Source organism: Schistocerca americana, chromosome 8, assembly GCF_021461395.2.
Source record: "Schistocerca americana isolate TAMUIC-IGC-003095 chromosome 8, iqSchAmer2.1, whole genome shotgun sequence".
Classification (NCBI taxonomy): domain Eukaryota; kingdom Metazoa; phylum Arthropoda; class Insecta; order Orthoptera; family Acrididae; genus Schistocerca; species Schistocerca americana.
This window is the reverse complement of record NC_060126.1, coordinates 397675655-397698166: the sequence shown is the minus strand read 5'-3', so window position 1 is coordinate 397698166 and position 22512 is coordinate 397675655. Positions and strand designations below refer to the sequence as shown.

At 43.9% G+C, this 22512-nt stretch overlaps 1 non-coding gene across 1 annotated transcript; it reads left to right on the top strand.

Moving 5' to 3' along the window:
- Positions 1 to 1102: 1102 nt before the first annotated feature.
- Positions 1103 to 1207, top strand: LOC124546266. Its single transcript, XR_006967676.1, has one exon. It is a non-coding gene; the product is annotated as a U6 spliceosomal RNA (small nuclear RNA).
- Positions 1208 to 22512: the final 21305 nt, after the last annotated feature.

The following is a 22512-nucleotide window of genomic DNA, read 5'->3' as shown; positions in this document are numbered from 1 at the left end:
GCATCCGAGCATGGAATCATCACCACCTAGATTTTCGACGATTGAGCCATGATTTTACAACGAGACCAGCGTTGGAAACACGAAAAGATGAGTGCCTAGTTTATTCGTTATTACATGAAATGACTTTAATAACAGTGCTCTAATGACACCTGCCACATTATAACTTTGTTGTTGCCCGAAAATGCAGTATTTAGCAGCGTGAGCAACACCACAATCATTATTAAATTTTGACCTTTGTTGTGGTAGGGTTGTTAGAAACTGCCAAAAACAAAATAATCACACACTATGGGTCTCTAATTGGCGTCTTGTAATGCTCATGTTTGGACGTGACACACACAGGAGGATACAGGAAAACAGTAGAGAGTTGCCAGCCGAGCAAACTAGAGGAGAGGCGTTGAAGACTTCGGAAGAACAACGGGAGAAACGAGGAAGAAGCTATGAGAGGAGAAGAAGAAGAAGATGCAGACCATTAAGGGGCTACAGAGGCCACAAAGGAATAAGAAAAAAAGGACGGACTGTTAAATGGCAGGATAGTATTAGACAAAAACACTTAACAGCAATACTTAACAGTGAAGGACGACGTTTGTTGTGTTGTTGATAGACGAGGTAGCAATAATAGACAGGGATTGGACAAAAAAATTAAACACCAAAAACACAACACTTGCCATGTATACTATGTTGCAAGAAACCCGTTGGCATTCGAAACAGCTTTCAGTTGTCTCCAGACGGGTAAATACAGGTCCTGTATGGGTTTTAGGGGAATCTTATAGCGTTCTTCCTGCAAAATACTGCTAGTTTCAGGTACCGTTGATGGAGGTGGATAGCGATGATGCATAGTCCTATCCAATGTAGACTACAAAGGCTCAACAATACTGAGATCTGGTGAGGGTGGTGGCCAGGGAGGGGGTGACGGTTGGTCCTCGCTCTCACAAAACCAGTCCTGGACGATGCGAGCAGTGCGAACAAGGGCCCTGTCCCACTGGAACACAGCATCACCACTGGGGAACCAACAGATATTGTACCATGCGATAGACCCGATGGCCAAAATGGTGACATAATTCTTGGCAGTAAAGTGACCTTGCTGAGTACCCGTGGGGTAAAATTCCGCTTTGGCGGTACATGTACTAAAATTGGAACGATACAGAGAAGATTTGCGTGGCGGCTGCGCAAGGATGATACACAAAATCGTGAGGCATCCCACATTTTTTTCGCAACCTCACTCTCTGACCTCTCACATCAGCTGCTTATACTCTGTCACCTACACAAGTCATTATGAAAAAGAACTTGCTCCCCTTCAAGCAGTAATTGATCGTACATAGCTTGAACAACGAAAGGTGCCTAGCGACTGGAAAAAAGCGTAGGTTATTTCCGTTTTTAAGAAAGACCATAAGATAGACCCACACAATTATACATATATATCGTTGACGTCAGTCTGTTGTAGAATTCTGGAACATGTTTTACGCTTAAGAATTATGACGGTTTTGGAAACTTAACATCTCCTCTATAAAAATCAACATGGATTCCGCAAGCAGAAATCCTACGAAACTCAGCTCGATCTATTCTTCCATGAGATTCACAGCGCAGTGGACATTGGCGCTCTGGTTGATGCCGTGTTCCTTGATTTCAGTAAGGCATTTGACACCGTCCCACACTTCCGTTTAATGAAAAAAATACGAACTAACGGAGTATCGGTGCAGACCTGTGATTGGATTCAAGACTTTCTTGCAAATAGAACTGAACACGTCGCTCTTAACGGAACGAAATCGACAGGTGTAAAGATAGAATCCGGAGTACCACAGGGAAGTGTGATAGGACCGTTGCTGTTCACTATATATATAAATGATCTGGTAGAAAGCATCGGATGCTCTTTAAGGCTATTCGCAGGTGATGCAGTTATTTATACCAAAGTACCAACTCCCGAAGATAGTAAGAATTTCAAATGGTTCTGAGCACTATGGGACTTAACATCTGCGGTCATCAGTCCCCTAGAACTTAGAACTACTTAAACCTAACTAACCTAAGGACACCACACACATCCATGCCCGAGGCAGGATTCGAACCTGCGACCGTAGCAGTCGCGCGGTTCCGGACTGCGCGCCTAGAACCGCTAGACCACCGCGGCCGGCTAGTAAGAATTTGCAGGACGATCTGCAGAGAATTGATGAATGGTGCAGACTCTGGCAGTTGGCCCTGAACGTAAATAAATGTAACATATTGTGCATACATAGGAAAGGAAGTCCACTACTGTACAGCTACACTGTTGATGAGAAACAGCTGGAGAAAGGGTCTGCCGTAAAACATCTAGGAGTAACTATCTAGAGCGACCTGAAGTGGAACGACCATATAAATAGATACTGGGAAAAGCAGACACCAGACTCCGAGTCATAGGAAGAATCTTAAGGAAATACAACTCATCCACGAAAGAAGTGGCTTATAAGGCGCTTGTTCGCCCGATTCTTGAATATTGTTCATTTATCTGGATAGCTGTCAGATAGCACTGATAGAGATCCAACGAAGAGAGGCGCGTTTCATCACAAGATCATTTAGATGGCGGGAGAGCGTTACGGAGATGCTAAACAAACTCCACTGGCAGACATCACAAGAGAGGTGTTGTGCATCACAGAGAGATTTACCGTTAAAATTTCGGGACAGCACTTTTCAGGAGGAGTCAGACAACATATTACACCCCCCCCCCAGATATATATATATATATATATATATATATATATATATATATATATATATATATATATATATATATCGTGTACTGACCACGAGAAGAAAATTCGAGAAATTTGAGCCAATACAGAGGATTACCGACAATCATTCTTCCCATGTACTATTCGCAAGTGGAACAGGGTTGGAGGGATGAGACAGTGGTACCGCCACACAGCACTAGGTGGCTTGCGGACAACGATGTAGATGTTAAACTTCCTGGCAGATTAAAACTGTGTGACCGACCGAGACTCGAACCCGGGACCTTCGCCTTTCGCGGGCAAGTGCTCTACCATCTGAGTTACCGAAGCACGACTCACGACCCGTCCTCACAGCTTTACTTCTGCCAGTATCTCGTCTCCTAGCTTCCAGACTTTACAGAAGCTCTCCTGCGAACCTTGCAGAACTAGCACTGCTGGAAGAAAGGATACTGCGGAGACATGGCTTAGGTAGGAGACGAGATACTGGCAGAAGTAAAGCTGTGAGTACCGGCCGTGAGTCGTGCTTCGGTAGCTCAGATGGTAGAGCACTTGCCCGCGAAAGGTAAAGGTCCCGAGTTCGAGTCTCGGTCGGGCACACAGTTTTAACCTGCCAGGAAGTTTCATATCAGCGCACACTCCGCTGCAGAGTGAAAATCTCATTCTGGATGGAGATGTTGATCGAATACTACGTTATGGATGCCCAAATAAACACCGAATCCCACGCCAAGTTTCTTTCTTGGGACGTAAACTCGGACAGAAGCTGGAAACAATGTTAAGCAAGACTCATCGGACGAAATGACTTTCTTCAATTGCTCTATAGTACAGGTTTTACTTCTTCGTAAAAATATTTTCCTGTTACTGGCATTTGCATCATTGATGAGATGGAGTCGCATCTGCAATTTCCAGCTCATGGAGCGCCCTTCGTATTTTTTTGGTGCTGACAGGTTTTGGGAGTGCGACAGTCCATTCGGCAACGACTTTCGCAGCCGTCATCCTCTTATCTTTTGTCACAATCGTCTTCAATAGCCGTCTGTCACGATCACTCGACACACAGTTTCGTCGACATTGTGACTTAGCGGATGATGTTCTATCCGACATCCCTGTGCGTGGTATAAATCTTAGATACGGCTCCCCTTGGAACCCCAAACACTTCAGCTACCTTGGTTACGAAAGCACCCACCATACGAGCGCCAACATTTGCCCACATTCGAATTCACTTAGATCGGACATAATATACTCCCAACTACACACAACATTGTATTGACTACCAATGACATTGCGAGCTGTTTATGACATTACAAAGCTGCCGTTAGTGGTCAAATACATCAGCTCACCCTGCAGACTTGGCTAGCATCTGTATTTATGTTCGTTCAAGCATGCATTTCTCGCTGTGTTCCCATATTTTTCTCCAGCCCCTGTAACTGCGTGTTGCTAGATCTCCTAGTGCAAGTCTTTCAACTGGATTCACTTCAGTGACTTGTGTGCCCCTAACCTACCCCAGTTATCCAACCGGGAAAGGGTATCTACAGTTTAACGTAGAATCTGACACATGCGTCTTCCCTAACAACTCCTTGCTTTGTTGGAAGTGGAAGGGGACAGTTAGATTAAAAGCAAACTGAAAATATATTTACACTGTGTGATCAAAAGTATCCGGACACCTCCAACAACATACGTTTCTCATTAAGTGCAGTGTGCTGCCACCTACTGCCAGCTACTCCATATTAGCGACCTCAATAGTCATTAGACATCGTGAGAGAGCAGAATGGGGTGCTCCGCGGAACTCACGAACTTCGAACGTCGTCAGGTGATTGGATGTCAGTTGTGTCATACGTCTTTCACACTCCAAAACATCCCTAGGTCCACTGTTTACTATGTGTTAGTGATGTGGAAAGGTCCACGGTTTACGTCTTAGTGATACGGAAACGTGAAGGGACACGTACAGCACAAAAGCGTACAGGCCGACTTCATCTGTTCACTGACAGAGACCGCCGACAGTTGAAGAGGATAGTAATGTGTAATAGGCAGACATCTATCCAGAACACCACACAGTAATTACAAACTGTATCAGGATTCACTGCAAGTACTAAGACAGTTAGGCGGGAGGTGAAAAATCTTGGATTTCATGGTCGAGCGGCTGCTCATAAGCCACACATCACGCCGGTAAATGCCAAACGACGCCTCGCTTGGCGTAGGGAGAGTAAACATTGGACGATTGAACAGTGGAGAAACGTTGTGTGGAGTGACGACTCACAGTATACAACGTGGCGATCCGATGGTTGGGTGAGCATACGGCGAAAGGCCGGTGAACGTCATCTGCCAGCGTGTGCAGTGCCAACAGTAAAATTCGGAGGCGGTGGTGTTATGGTGTGGTCATGTTTTTCATAGAGGGGGCTTGCACCCCTTGTTGCTTTGCGTGGCACTATCGCAGCACAGGCCTACATTGTTTTAAGCACCTTCTTGCTTCGCACTGTCGAAGAGCAATACGGGGATGGCGATTGCATCTTTCAATACAATCGAGCACCTGTTTATAATGCACAGCCTATGGCTGCGTAAGTTACACGACAATAACATCACTGTAGTGGGTTGGCATGCACTAAATCCTATAGAACACCTTTGGCATGTTTTGGAACGCCGTCCTCGTGCCAGGCCTCACCTACCGACATCGATACCTCTTCTCAGTGCAGCATTCCGTGAAGAATGGGTTGCCATCCCCCAAGCACCGGATTGAACGTATGCCTGCGAGAGTGGAAACTGTCATCAAGGTTAAGGGTGGGCCAACATAATATTGAATTCTAGCATTACCGTTGGTGGGCGCCACGGGCTTCTCATTTTTAACCAGGTGTGTGGATACTTTTGATCACATAGTATATCGGGTGATCAAAAAGTCAGTATAAATTTGAAAACTTAATAAACCACGGAATAATGTAGGTAGAGAGGTAAAAATTGACTCACATACTTGGAATGACATGGGGTTTTATTAGAACCAAAAAAAAGTAATGCTAGACGCGTGAAAGATCTCTTGCGCGCGTCGTTTGGTGATGATCGTGTGCTCAGCCGCCACTTTCGTCATGCTTGGCCTCCCAGGTCCCCAGACCTCAGTCCGTGCTATTATTGGCTTTGGGGTTACGTGAAGTCGCAAGTGTATCGTGATCGACCGACATCTCTAGGGATGCTGAAAGACAACATCCGACGCCAATGCCTCACCATAACTCTGGACATGCTTTACATTGCTGTTCACAACATTATTCCTTCACTACAGCTATTGTTGAGGAATGATGGACATATTGAGCATTTCCTGTAATGGACATCATCTTTGCTTTGTCTTATGTTGTTATGCTAATTATTGCTATTCTGATCAGATGAAGCGCCATCTGTCGGACATTTTTTGAACGTTTGTATTTTTATGTTTCTAATAAAACACCATGTCATTCCAAGCATGTGTATCAATTTGTACCTCTCTATCAACATTATTCCGTGATTTATTCAGTTTTCAAATTTATACTGACTTTTTGATCACCCGGCACTTTACCACTAGATCTCCAGGTCCATCGCAGAGGTAGGGAACTTGGTGAAGGAGTTGACCGTCAATCGAGAAGGGATTGAAGGAACACTGCTTGACAACGTTCCATCTGCAGACCAACGTCACTCACAATACGCAATGCCTCCGCAAGTATTAAGTTTCCCTTTCCGAGATGTGCACTCGTCAATAATCATGTTACAAATGGTCTCGCTAATAATCATGTTACAAGCTGGGACGGACTGGAGAAATTAATACTCGATAGGCACTAGAACACTGGGGCCCTCTCCGGTGACATGCGGGCGGGCTGAGTTAGGCGACCCCAAGCGGCCTCTTCCGGGAGGAAGCAGACTGCAGCCGCCTCGCTGGCTTTTTCCAGCGCTGGCGCCCTCGCGCTGGCCGAGTGCGAGACTTTCAACTCTGCCCGCACATCGATCTTCCACTTCCTCCCCCGCCTCCTACCCCGTTCTCCCGCTCCGCCGCCGTCCCCACACCAGCGCCGGCGGCAGAAAAGTACGCCCTTGGCGGAAAGAGCGAGATCAGGCGGCAGACGAGCGGCATTTGTCGCTGCGGACGCGACAGCTCGCTCTCCCGACGGCTCGAAATGCCGCGGAAAAACCCGATTTTCCTTTTGCCCCCTCTACTGCGCCACATGTTCACTGCGTTATTAAATTCAATCCTCCCTCCCTCCACTCTCGGAGTCTTTTTTTTTTCGGGACGGTGAGAGGGGAGGAGAGATGAGGCAGGGGATCCAACTCCGATGCCATCCCTTCGGCACTGGGGGAAAAGACTGCCAGCCGCATCGAAAAAAGAGCGACGAGGACACGGGTTTAAAAAGAGGAGGAGAATCAGATGGCGGGAAAGAGGGCGAAGGAAAATAAAGAGAGCCGCTGATTGCGCACGTTTGCTTCTTTGCCGGTGAGGCGAGGCCGGAGCTGCCGCGATTCAATTGTTGTGTGAGAGGAAGCGAGGCACTGGCGAGGACCTCTGCCCCACCCCGCTCCCTCGGCTCGCGCAACTGCCTACCCCCACCACTCAGCGGATTCCTCGCAGCGGGGACCTGCTACCGAAAACAGCGTTATTGCCCCGCGGGGAAAGAAATAAGAGGACAAAACGGTTTCGAAATTTCGAGAGCACGATGGAAATACCGCCTCTCTTGCTGCCAAGGGAGTCAGCCAAAGAGATATTTATATAGAAATGTTGGGTTTTGACGATCCTGTCAATTTTTCTTACATACAGAATAAGATGCAATAATAATGGATGAGCCATGTGAATCATTCTTTGCACGGAAATGAAACGTGAAAATCGGCGAGTCATCTGGCCTGTCTCCTATCATAATTATTCAGTTTTGTAATGAGATCGCATGAATAGAGCACATAGGTCGTGAGACTAGGGCGTCCCGTCGGGTGGACCTCTCCCCGGGTGCAAGTCCTTCGATTTGACGCAACTTCGGCGACTTGCGCGCCGATGCTGATATAAGATTAGTTAAGAGTAGACAACTTTCCATTAGAACTACTGACAGCCTTGGGAGAGCCAGGCCTAACAAAACTGTATCATCTAGTGAGCAAGATGTACGAGACAGGCGAAATACTCTCAGACTTCAAGAATAATATAATAATTCCAATCCCGAAGAAAGCAGGCGTTGACAGATGTGAAAATTACCGAACTATCAGTTTAATAAATCACGGTTGCAAAATACTAAACGAATTCTTTACAGACGAATGGAACAACAGGTAGAAGCCGACCTCGGGGAAAATCAGTTTGGATTCCATAGAAATGTTGGAACACGTAAGGCAATACTGACCCTACGACTTAGAAAATAGATTAAGGAAAGGCAAACGTACGTTTCTAGCATTTGTAGACATAGAGAAAGCTTTTGACAATGTAGACTGGAATACTCTTTCAAATCCTGAAGATGTCAGGGGTAAAATACAGGGAGCATAAGGCTATTTACAATTTGTACAGAAACCACATGGCAGTTATAAGAGTCGATGGGCACGAAAGGAAAGGAAGGGCTGGGAAGGGATTGAGACAGGGTTGTAGCCTATCCCCGATGTTATTCAATCTGTATATTGAGCAAGCAGTAAAGGAAACATAAGAAAAATTGGGAGTAGGAATTAAAACCCATGGAGAAGAAATAAAATCTTTGAGGTTCGCCGATGACATTCTAATTCTGTCAGAGACAGCAAAGGATCTGGAAGAACAGCTGAACGGAATGGACAGTGTCTTCAAAGGAGGATATAAGATGAACATCAACAAAAGCAAAACGAGGATAATAGAATGTAGTCCAATTAAATCGGGTGATGCTGCGGAATTAGATTAGGAAATGAGACACTTAAAGTAGTAAAGGAGTTTTGCTATTTGGGGAGCAAAATAATTGATGCTGGTGGAAGTAGAGAGGATATAAAACGTAGACTGGCAATGGCAAGGAAAGCGTTTCTGAAGAAGAGAAATTTTTTAACATCGAGTATTGATTTAAGTGTCAGGAAGTCGTTTCTGAAAGTATTTGTATGGAGTGTAGCCATGTATGGAAGTGAAACGTGGACGATAAATAGTTTGGACCAGAAGAGAATAGAAGCTTTCGAAATGTGGTGCTACAGAAGAAAGCTGAAGATTAGATGGGTAGATCACATAACTAATGAGGAGGTATTGAATAGAATTCTAGAGAAGAGAAATTTGTGGCACAACTTGACTAGAAGAAGGGATCGGTTGGTAGGGTATATTCTGAACCATCAAGGAATCACCAAATTAGTTTTGGAGGGCAGCGTGGAGGGTAAAAATCGTAGAGGGAAACAAAGAGATGAATACACTAAACAGATTCAGAAGGATGTAGTTTGCAGTAGGTACTGGGAGACGAAGAAGCTTGCACAGGATAGAGTGGCATGGAGAGCTGCATCAAACCAGTCTCTGGACTGAAGTCCACAATAACAACAACAAAGAAAAGATTTATTTTCATGACAGTGGTTGGTCGGATTTATTTTCATTTTTCTAATTAACACCCCCAATAACGAGGTGCTCGTAACTTCTTCTTCTTCTGAATCTGGAAGCGAGCCATGAGCTCCGGGCTTACGGTGCGTGTCAGGACGATTGGGAGAAAGCGAATCCCATGTGAGTCGTTCTGGGAATTGCAGCCCGGGCAGAAGAGCAGTGACCGTTTCCGGCCTGGCGCTGAGTATTGTCAGCTCAGGGCCACGAAACAGCTTTTGCTTCGGGCAACAAAATGGCGGTACGTCTGAAGCAAGGCGTCCCCAGTGTGTCAAAGTCGCCTTGTAGTAAAATCCGCCCACTGTCGAAATTTTTCTGCAAACTTCCAACACAGAGTACGATTTTGGGAATATGTGGGAGTGTGAGGAACTACCTCTCGTTTAGGTTGTCAGCTTTCTCGCAGACTGTATTGAGAGGCTAGCTATTTTAACATTAGGCAACGATTGGTTGACTGCCCTGTGACCTTAGATGGACGTAGGAGGTTTGTTCAGCACGTGATTGGCTCTTGTAACTCTTGGGCAGAAGTAAAAGGGATGGTAGTTTTAGAACAAGCTATAAAGACCAATGGATGTCAGAGTGCCAAACAGTGCAGGTCTTCACAAGGAGTGAAAAAAGGACATTTCGCACATGAATTCGTCATGTAGAGATCAGGGTGTGCTACCATCGCCACACAGCAAGTGTTGTACTAGTTCACAGCTAGTCACCTGGACACCGTTCAAGTCACGTGGCGTCGAATATTAGGGTGAGCATGAACACAGCATCGGCATGATAGGAAAGTTCGGTTATGGGAATCTCGTCAGCAGTTAGGGCGAGAATTTTCAGTCTATTAGTGAAAGCTAAGATCCTTGGTTCTCTTTGATAATCTCTTGTAACAAATGATCACCTATCATAATCAATATTTAGGCGAGACAAACATTCCGTACAGTTTCAGGAACGAATGAACAGCTAAATTCCATCGTCCTCATGTAACTTTGCCACTCAGTAGCTCCGGGAAAGAGTTGTATGTACATTGTTGTAAAGTAACACCTTAAAAGTTATGTACATTTTTGACTGATTAATGCAGATTTTTATTTGCAATAATCCTACAAGTTAATTTTGCATTTGATTCTTATTCCACCAACAAGCTATCCCTTCGTCCATTTGCAAAAAATGGAATACAAAAATTCTGATTCCCACGTTAATTTTCAATGTTGGGCCACGACCTTCTTTGCGGTTCAAATCCACTGTGCACATTTTTACCAGCATTGGATCTTAACGTTGTGTGTTGGATAGGACTAGCTCTGATTTACTTAACAGAAGGAACTCAGGCAAGAGCGGTTTCGCATAAATTGGTGGACACTGACATTATCAGATTGTGAGGACCTTCTGGGAAGCAGTCATGTCGATAACTCAGGGTATGCATTAATTAGGGAACGTTGAGCCGGAATCATCAATAAACCACTATGAATGTGATTTCGTAGACTTTCCCGGCATAATAACTGCTGATATTATTCACGGGTTTGCAGCTGGATCATGTCGTCGTCCAGACACAATATTTCGGCGGACCAGCTAGCCGCCATCTTCAGGTGAGTTAATACTCATGTACTGCCTCGCCGGAACTGAGTTCCAGCCACAACGACGGCTGTGGCTGGAATTCATCACTGTGCTGCAAGTTGGAGGTTCCCTGCTGTTTTGGGGTGGCATTATGTGGGGCCGACGTACGCCGCTGGTGGTCATGGAAGGTTCCGTAACGGCTGTACGATACGTGAATGCCAGCGTCCGACCGATAGTGCAACCATACCGGCAGCATATTGGCGAGGCATTCGTCTTCATGGACGAAAATTCGCGCCCCCATCTTGCACATATTGTGAATGACTTCCTTCAGGATAACAACATCGCTCGACTAGAGTGGCCAGCCTGTTCTCCAGACATGAAACCTATCGAACGTGCCTGGGATAGATTGAAAAGAGCTATGGACGACGTGACCACAAACCAGTCTGAGGGACGTATGTCGAATCGCCGTTGAGGAGTGGGTCAATCTGGACCAACAGTGCCTTGATGAACTTGTGGATAGTATACCATTACAAATACAGGCATGCATCAATGAAAGAGGACGTGCTACTGGGTATTAGAGGTACCGGTGTGTACAGCAATGTGGACCACCACCTCTAAAGGTCTTGCTGTATGGTGGTACAGCACGCAATGTGTGGTTTACATGAGCAATAAAAAGGACGGAAATGATGTTTATGTTGATCTCTATTCCAATTTTCTGTACAGGTTCCGGAACTCTGGGAACCGAGGTGAAGCAAAACTTTTTTGATGTGTGTGGTACTCCACCCATGGATGAACACGACTAATAGCTCGCATGCGTGCCGCTTCGGCAGTGATGGACGCGAGTGTGTTGCGTAGGGTCCAGAGAGTGGCCAAGTGTTTGTAATGCAAGGTGGTCGCTTTGAACGTCTTTAAAGTGAATATTTCTCGTACATTTACGTACCGGGTCTGTGCAGATGAGGCTGGACGTCAAATGTACAGGATAGAATTAGTGTATGTAGCGTAATATGCAATCTAGTGCAACCTACATACTCTGTTTTCTGTACATCACTGGATACAGAAGATGTAACTCTAGCCACTATTATTTTCTGTTGGCTTTATTTACGTTATAGACAAAACAAAGTGGCCGTTTATGTCTGTAAGAAGTTCATGTTACGTCTGAATGTTTAAATACAGGTAACAGTAACAGAAAAAAATATGCCGCATTGTGCAGATGAAACTTGGATACCATTTGATACTTTAATTGTAAATAAATGTTTGGTGTGCATACGGCTCGAACATCGGCGACTTTGCATATCCGTACCCCAAAGCACTGCTTCAACTAACGTTATTTACTTATTTATTTTGTAATCTCATTTTGTTCGTAACCGTTCGTTGTGTTTGTTCGGCGCGGACGTCCCATGAAGCTTGTTGAACTTCATCATTTATCCATCCAGTTTTTTTTAATTACAGAGGGCAGCTAACCCTCTGACCGAACACGCTGAGCTACCGTGCCGGTTAACCTAACTGAACTAATGGGACAGCTCCAGTACAGTGCAGAGTTCATGATAGCTACTCTTAGCCACGCTGCACGCAATTATAGCGTTGCCAGAGCCTCGTTTTTTAAATCATATTTCTGTGAAACATACTGACTGGACTAGGTTTTGCTACATGCAAAACCTTAAACTAGCATGAGGAATCACATGCCGAACGCGAAGTGCAGCATATATGTATGATGCTCACTATGTTCTATTTCATATTTTCGTGAAAGACATGAAACTGAAAGCCAGAGGAAAATTTAGGTGTACAAATACATTACAATGAATATCACCCCAGCACGTGTAAATTATCAACTGTAAGGTAATAAACATATCTAATTTTATTACAAAGTCCTCATGCACGCCTAACGATCTTTTTCTGGAAATTTATTTGCAATTCTAATCTTTTTTGCAGCTTTCATGACAATATTGATATAAAGGACTTACTAATCATTGTTTCCGTTCATTTGCAGTATAAGTAACGTAAAAATTGAAAATAAAAGAGTTTATACACAGGGAACAAGCCTAGTACCCTCGGATTACAGTTTTGTTCTCTTTCCGCTGCGCTGTGCCAATTCCTCACACCGACTTATTCAAAAAATGCAGGGTTTGGCCAGAAATGAAAGTAACAGAAGGTGGAGCTCCAGATGGCCAAGCGTTTAGAAAAAATAGCTATTTTGACGCCTGCCGGGTGAAGCAATCATATTTGTTAGTATAGTTTCCAGGCAGCGGTTGGCGCAGCAAAAAGAGAAAAGAACAGTAATATTCACTACTTCATACTGAGCACAGTTCCTGGCAGCTGAAGAGACTATGCTCATCTGTGTGTGTGTGTGTGTGTGTGTGTGTGTGTGTGGATTTGCGTGAGTGTATGTATGTTGGCTAAAAGCTCCCTTCCCGACAGGCTTTTTGTTGTGCGTATCTGCGACTCAGTGTCTCCGCTATATGGTGAGTAGCATTTATCCTTTTCATAAGAGCGTTACATTACGTCCTAGATTTCCCATTATAACGTCTGAAGTTCCTTAGGGTCTTTTGGTGGATGCTTCTGTTGCTTACAGAGAAGTCGCAACTCTAGAAAATTTTGACGAAGTGAAGGATGAGCTGCAGAGGTTCGACACTTGCTGCAGAGTTGGCAGCTGATGCCCGTTGTAAGCAAATGTAATGTGTTGTGCAGAAAGAGGCAGTCCGATACATTATTGTATGATTACACGATTGCAGAGTAATCACTGTAAACAGTCACTTCCATAAAACGTGAATGAGTATTCATATGGGGCTATTTAAAGTGGAATAACAATAAGAAACTAATCGCAGGTAGGGCAGATGCCACACTAAGATTCAGTGGAAGAATTTTAGGGAGATGTAATCAACCTACAAAGGAGATAGCATACAAAACCCGCTTGAATGTTGATCGTGGCTCTCGGGTCAGTACCAGACAGAACGGATAAGAGTAGCAGAGAAGATTCAAAGAAGAGCAACGCGTTTCTTTACGGGTTCATTTCGTAAGCACGAAAGAATCACGGAAACGCCAGCTCGAGTGGCAGACGCTACAAAAGAGACGCTGTACATCACAGCTTGGTTTACTATTAAATTTGTGAGACAGTACATTTCTAAAAGAATCACCCAGTATTTTACTTCTTTCTGTGTATATATCGACGAAAGCCATGAAGCTAAAATTCCACACGTAGTCTTGCCAACAATCGTTCTTTCCGCGACTGGGAAAGGGGGAACAAGAAAGAGGGTAAATGACTAGGGTACTAGAACTAGCCTCCGCCACATACCATAAGACGGCTTGCGGAGTATGGACGCACATGTACTTGTAGACATGTAGATAGTGGTGAATTCAAAATCCTAAGTAAAATTAATTATAATGATAAGCATGTATGTACTGATTACAGATATTTGTGTGTGAAGGTAACAGTCTGAAGGAGAATGCCTAATAAGCGTTTCATTTCACCGTTTATTTTTATTATCTTTTCTTCATTGTTGTCATTTTGTTGACGTGAATGTAATAAATCTGTGTGTACTTGCAATCTGTGAGTATTGTCGGTTCTTTGGTCGACCCGCATTTTCAGAGTTGATGCACAAGTTATTTCAGATTTATAATTTTTCGTTATTCCAATTATTGTCAATAATGGAGAGACAGCGATGCTTCAGAATAACCCACTGTTGAAACAGAAGATAGTCATACACAAATGATACATAAAGGGAGGGGAGAGGAATCTGCATGCCCTGCTTGGGACTTTTAACCAGCAACATCACAGTATTAGATACTTTTTAGAGAAAGAATCCGAAAGAAAAATTAACTTCTTAGGTTTAACAGTAACAGAGGCAGAAAATTACTTGAAATTTTCTGTTTATTGCAGACCGTCGCATTCAGTTACAATAACAAGGGATGACTCCATCGACCCACCATAACACAAAAACACGTATTTCTTTGCTATGGTAGCTCGCCTATTAAGCTTCCCTTAGATGAAACGGAAATATAACAGGGGCTATGCATCCTCGAACAAGTAGCAAAAAATACAAAAGAGAAAGAAACCAACATAAGGAAAGAAAAAAGTTTATTGCATTGAAACACTCATCCTCATAAATTAAGGATAATGCCGATACATGGTGAAACAACGCTCTGGTGGGCGGTTTGCGGGTCTAAATAACCGCGGGGTATGACCAAGCAGTGCATTTGACCTGCGGTCGTCGCACGGTGGCGCTGGCAGCAGTCCACATACGCAGAGCTGTGTTGGTGCATGTCAGAGTACGGTGCAGCGAGTAAGTGTGCAGACGTTTTTAGGCGTGCTAATGGTGACTGTGTGTTGAAAATGGCTCAAAGAACACATATTGATGACGTTACGGGGAGCAGAATACCAGGGCGACTGGAGGCTGGTCAAACACCGCAGCTCGTAGCACGGGCACTCCGTGTGCCACAAAGTGTGATCTCAAGATTATGGCAACGATTCCAGCAGACAAGAAACGTGTCCAGGCGCTACAGTATGGGACGTCCACAACATCACATGAAGAGCGATATCTCACCATCAGTGCCCGCAGACGGCCACGGAGTACTGCAGGTAGCCTTGCTCGGGACTTTACTGCAGCCACTGGAACAGTTGTCTCCAGGCACACAGTCTACAGACGACTGAACAGACATGGTTATTTCGCCCGGAGATCTGTAAGGTGGATTCCACTGACCCCTGGTCGCAGGAGAGCCTGTAAAACATGATGTCAAGAACACAGTACATGGTCATTGGACAGTGGTCCCAGGTTATGTTCGCGGACGAGTCCAGGTATAGTCTGAACAGTGATTCTCGCCGGGTTTTCATCTGGCGTGAACCAGGAACCAGATACCAACCCCTAAATGTCGTTGGAAGGGACCTGTATGGAGGTCGTGGTTTGATGTTGTGGGGTGGGATTATGATTGGTGCATGCACAGAGGAACTGTAACAGGTCAGGTGCATCGGGACATCATTTTGCACCAGTATGTCTGCCTTTTCAGGGGTGCAGTGGGTCCCACCTTCCTCCTGATGGATGATAACGCACCCACCGAGCTACCATCGTGGAGGAGTACCCTGAAACAGAAGATATCAGGCGAATGGAGTGGCCTGCCTGTTCTCCAGAACTAAACCCCATCGAGCACGTCTGAGATGCTCTCGGTCGACTTATCGCTGCACGTCTTCAAACTCCTACGAAACTTCAGGAGCTCCTACAGGCACTGGTTCAAGAATGGGAGGCTACAGACCAGCAGCTGCTCGGCCACCTGTTCCAGAGTATGCCAACCCGTTGTGCGGCCTGTGTAAGTGTTCATGGTTATCATATCCCATACTGATGGCGGGGAACATGCGCAGGAAACAGTGGCGTTTTGTAGCACATGTTTCGGGACGGTTTCCTCAACTTATCACCAATACCGTGGACTTGCAAATCTGTGTCGTGTGTGTTTCTTATGTGCCTATGCTATTATCGCCAGTTTTGTGTAGTGCTACGTTGTGTGGCACCACATTCTGCAGTTATCCTTAATTTATGAGCATGAGTGTACTTTAGCCTACTGGGGTTAGAATACCTAAAAGTAAAAAAAAAAAAAATATGAAAGTTATTGACAGACTTGTATGAGTGCAGTATTTCACAACTGTTATACTATAGCCAGTTAGTGGAAACTATGTGACACAATGAAGGAAAGCCTTGGACTGGGTCGATAACACATGTTTCATTAATAGTGAATATTTATGACTTCTGTGTCTAGTAAAGTGAAACGCGAAAGATAATGTTCTAGTTACACTGGAAATAAAATTTTTATTATGGTATCAGAGAAATTTGTTACAAATTTTTTGTAGGTGACCCATCGATAGCAATCCGTTCCTAAATCTCAGTGAAATGTGTGGCCTTGCAATCGTGCTTTGTTTCTCGGGCAGACTCGACTTTGAGCCTTCATAACTTCTGTTTGTTTACTTTAGTGGCTTCCCCCGAGCCAGGTAACTGATATGCACAAGTTCAGGAAGAATTAAACTCATCGGAGGAAGTGATTTCTGCCACATTTTCGTAATGTAATCATACTCTTGTGACTTGATTGATTTCGCCACAGAGCTCTGTTCTAACTGCGAAAAGTTCTTGACTATTCAGTGAGTAACTGCTCTCAGTGTTTAATTAGTAGTATTCAGGATACTATTTATTGATTTTGTCGTGGTTTTATAGTCATTTTCCTTGTATTATCAGTTGGTCCTTTGGGCAACGAACTGGTCCTTCATGTGTAAAGAAAACAATGGTTTTTCGTTGGAGAGAAATTCCACTCGACAGGGCAAATTGTCGTGATTAAAACTGGTCTGAGTGTATACGGAGGTATTTTCGATAATGGAAAGGTATAAAATTTAATTGCGTGTTTGCGGAAGTCTCTGAAGTAGTAGACTTCCATCTAGTGTAGCTACCTCCTTCAGATCATAATGATTTCCCAGGCTGGAGTAGTGGATAGAAGCTTCCTGTAATTTATTTCCAATGATTGATTATGTAAATTGTAAGACAGAATTATTCTTCTCTTAGAGATTCCTGGATTCCATAGCCTAACTCTCTCATGGGATATCCATGCTGATATTTGTGCTCAAGAAAGCGATTGACGACCCCAGTATATGTTAAGGGACCAATTATAATTAATATTGCATACATATCGTGCCTGGAGTGCTTGTGGAGTAATGTAAGTTTGATTGTAATAGACCTCCATTTGTTCTTACATAATTTCCTATTATTCTGACCCTACACACGATCCACCTCCTTTTATAATTCTCAAAAAGATCATTAACTGAAGCGTTCAAAATCTTAAAGAGGTTAATCTTGTCAGACAGATTTTCGTAAAGGAAAGACTTCTCTGCTGTTTAATATGATAATCTCCATGTTTGAATTGAGGGTATGGCGATACGCACAGCACAAATAAAAAAGTTTCTTTACTAAACTTCTAGGAGTGATGAGCAAATTAGCTAGTGGCTTGCGCGACATTGTACACGCAGTGAGAGAGAATCATCAGGAAAGATATGACTAATTTCTTCGTCTTTTTTGAGAGGTCAGTGTATTTACAGAAGTCCATGTTATTTGGCAAACAGAGGTAATTTAAAAGATTGTAATAGTCGTCATAATGAGGTAGACGTGCTCCTCATAAATAACAAAAACTCGTAAGAAGATAACACACCTCTTTCAATCGATAAAAATTCAAAGTGATGCAATGATTATCAGCTTGTTTCAAATGTTCGAAATTTGTGCACTTCACAAAAATACAAGAAATTTCAACCTACGTGGCATCAAGGCTACAATACCAATGAATCGCAGTTGCAATTAATCAACGAATACAAATATCTGAGAGTAAGTATTTATAGAGAGACAAAATGGAATGATCGCCTAAGTTCAGCCGTAGGTAAAGCAAGTGGAGAGTCCAGTGCATTAGTAAAATACTGGGAGAAATGTAGGCAGTCCACAAAGGAGATTGATTGCAAAACACCCTTGAGACCTGTCCTAGAAAACTGCTCAAGTATTTGAGACTCATTACAAATTCAACTAACAAAACCCATAATTCGTTTGAAAGAAGGGCACTAGCTGCGTTTGTCACAGGAAAAAGTCACGTGAATGCTAAACTCGCAGGCGCTTGAAACCTATTTACAACGTTTCAAGAACCAGCATTAAGTGAGGGATCTAGGAATATACCACAGCGGACATACCGCTCGGGTAGGCACCGGAAAGGTAGGATTATTAATTACACCACACATAGAGGCACTGAAGCAGTCATACGTCACTCGCTCCAGACATCCATGCAATAGGAAGAAATTCTAATATGCGGTACAACTGGAAGTACTCTCTACCATTTACTCCACTACGGTTTGGAGGAGATGGATTTAAACGTATTTTTTGAAGTTTTATCAGCAGAAGGAATATTCCATCTTTTGGGCGTGCAACCGGGACACTGAGGTAAACGTCACACAGAACAAACAGCACGGACTGTACAGAACAGCGCATTTGCTACCAGCTACACACCCGCTTTCTATTGCCCAACGAACTTGCAGTGGCTGGACATCGTATTTCCACGGACCATTCCATGGATATTACGAAACCGATACACACTCTGCGTCGATGCATTAACGCCAACTCTTTGCAACACATGAAAATTTATGCTGGACTAGGAATCGAACCCAGATTATCTCTTACTGCGAGCGTGCATCCACGTTCGAGTGACACTGTGTTGTGAAAGACAGACACTGTATAAACACATTGAAACGATGAGTGATGCATTCATGCTTCGACGGACGAAAAAGACGATATAATACTTGTTCCTCTGTGCATCATCATCATCATCATCATCATCATCATCCTGCCTAAAGGCAGGTTTTCACATGGTAGTTCTCCAAGCTGTCCGGTCTCCTGCCATCCTCTTCAGGTCTGCATAATTTCCTCTTCCCTTTATGTCGTCTATCACCTTGTATCTCCTTCTTCCTCTCAGTGTTCTCCCACAAACCAATCCTTTCAAAGCATCTACTAGCAAGCACTCCCTTCTCAATGAATGTCCCAACCAGTTATTTTTCCTTTCTCTTACAACCTTCAGCAGACATCTTCTCTCACCAACCCTTTCCAATACTCTTTCATTACTCACTCTTTCCATCCAGCTTATTCTCTCCATTCTCCTCCACATCCACATCTCAAATGCTAACCTTTTTTCATCCTCTCGTCTCAGAGTCCATGTTTCTGCCCCATATAGTGCCACACTCCAGACAAAACATTTGGCAAGCCTTTTCCTTAGTCCTTTATTTAATTTGCCACATAAGAGTCATCTTTCTGTTGAATGCCTCCTTCGCTATGGCAATTCGAGTTTTCACCTTCTGGTGACATCTCAAGTCTCTAGTTATTGTGCTTCCCAGATATTTAAATTCACTTACTTGGCTAATGGTAGATTGTCCTATTTTAATATTGGACAGTCTGCGTCTTGTACTGATGACCATACTCTTTGTTTTTGCTGTGTTTATTTGCATCCCATATTCCACACAAGCTTCATTCAAATCTTTGAGCATGTTATTCACTATCCGCTCACTTTCTGCCACTAGTACCATGTCATCAGCAAATCTTATACGTTCTATTCTCTTTCCAGCAATGCATATTCCTCTTTTCCCATCTAAACTTTTCTCTGTGTGGGAATCACAAATTGTCTGAGAACATGGGTTGTGATTACGTGAAATACGGAAGTTTGCATAGGTTTTGGTGACGTACTCTGATAGCCAAAATTGTTAAGGCGGCCGCTCACGATAAGCAGCAAATTACGGTTCGATTCCCAGTCCGGCACAAATTTTTATGTGTAGCCAACAGCTGGCGTCGCACAATGTGAATCTATTTTGTGATATCTACCACGTCCGTAATCATCAGCGACAGTTTCTGTTTCTTCAGACATGCATGCACACGCTCGTGATATACAGGGTGTTTCCGTAAGAGTGTGCAAAAATTTAACAGGAATAGAGTATGCTCCACTGAACAATTTGAGGTAGGGAACCTGGAGTCAGACAATCCAGCTTAAGGAGATGATAAGAATAAAATAACATTACTGTGTACTTTTTTTATTTACATTAGTTACAGTTAAGTGCAAATACCATTGACACAATGAGCGTATCATTTGTACTGTATCTTACAAAATGTGTTGGAACTGGCCATGGACTAGGACCTCCCCTTCCAATACAGCGACCACGAACTACAGTGATGAGATGGTTGCGGACATCTACACTGGTGTGAGGCGGACGCCGTCATTTTATTCTGCATCCAAATCCTTTTTGCATCCACATCCTCTCACGAACAGCCAAGCGTTCTCCAACAACTTAGGTAGAACACTTTACTCAAACTTCAAATACAGGTAGCCATTCAGAAGGCCAGGTAGAAACTGTGGCCCAATGAAATTATCGCCCAAAATGCCTGCCCGGATTTCCACAGCAAAACGTACTTGATGATATGACTCTACCACAGCGTGAAGATTTTCCTCATCCCACACATGGCTATTTCTGCTGTTCGAAACACAATTACGATGAAATGAGAACTCGTCAGTAAACATCACGTTTTGGAGGAAACCTGGTCGATCAATGCATTGTTGGAGCAACCACTGACACAATGCGTCTTTTGGTGCACAGTCAGTCAAAGTCACAGTCTGGAACCACGCGACCGCTACGGTCGCAGGTTCGAATCCTACCTCGGGCATGGATGTGTGTGATGTCCTTAGGTTAGTTAGGTTTAAGTAGTTCTAAGTTCTAGAGGACTGATGACCTCAGAAGTTAAGTCCCATAGTGCTCGGAGCTATTTGAACCAAGCCAGTCAGTCAAAGTCATTGCATCCACTCGTTGTCGGTGATATGGGTGTAATCGTTGTTCGTGGAGTGCTCGCCACACGCTAGTATGTGCAGCACATTTCACGCGCAACACAACGAATTCTTGTACTGAGGTCCGCTGCAATGCGATCCGGCACCTACTCTTCAAAATAGGGTGCGCGAGAGATCCTCATACTACCATGTCCTTTTCTTCTTTCCGGTGAACCAGTCTCCCGCATTCGTCGATCGAGAGAAATAAACACTCGTCGTGACGGATGATGCCTGTTAGGAAATCATAACCCGGAATACCCATTCAGCAGTGAGAGCATTGCAACGTATTCCCCATAGTGAAGGTGCGCGACAGTGAGTTCTGCAAAACTGTACCGGTACTGCTCCATCGTATTGTACTGTACGTCTCTGAATAGTACTGAGTAATGAATGGGTCTGTCGTTGATTCATAGCACATTCTGGTATGGGGCAATGTAAATAAAACACAACAGAGCCACAAATAAAGGAAACAAAAACTGTATCATGACTTCCTAGTAATCAGGCGGTGGCCGTGCGGTTCTGGCGCTGCAGTCTGGAACCGCGGGACTGCTACGGTCGCAGGTTCGAATCCTGCATCGGACATGGGTGTGTGTGATGTGCTTAGGTTAGTTAGGTGTAAGTAGTTCTAAGTTCTAGGGGACTTATGACCTAAGATATTGAGTCCCATAGTGCTCAGAGCCATTTGAACCATTTTGAACCAAGTAATCAGGATTGTCCTCCTTGTTTCCTAGCAGCAAATAAAGAATGTAAAGTAAATTTACAGCACAGTACATGTAAACCTGTACAGAAGTTAGTTTAAATAAGCTGGAAAAGAGTAATGCTAGACAAAGTGGTAGACAAGTTTACTTCCATATCTTTTACTTTCTTCAATGGAGCATTCTCTACGTCCTGTTACACTTTTGTTCGTACGGAAGCACCCTACATGTACTGTGAAGATACAAACACTGTACAAACAAAGACTTGTAACCATCAATGATACAATCAAGAGACAACGGCAAAGTCCAGATAAGGGCCGCACTCTTTTCCTACTAGGATTCATTCGTCAATCAATCTGTTGAAATTTAATGAACAGACAATCTGCTCAGTAGAGGCGAATGTTTCCATCCCAACAAGTCATGGAAATCATCCATTCTACGTCTTCGCTCTCAGAGAAAACATTGTCCTAAGTCTACGCTGCCTGGCATTCCAACACATGCCATCCATTTTAATAATTTAGCACACAATTCGTAGTCAGCAATGCGGTTCTGACAACTCGGCATTTGCATTGTTTTATTCTCACAAGGTAGACGCAAAGTGTCATCTATGACTAGCCCTCTTGAGCCAACTGTCTTCCGTTTCTCGCTTACGAATTTACTGCGTTGTTTCAGGTGGTTTTAATCATCGAGGTATAATAAGGGGAGACGGCACTGCAGACTTACTCTGTACGTT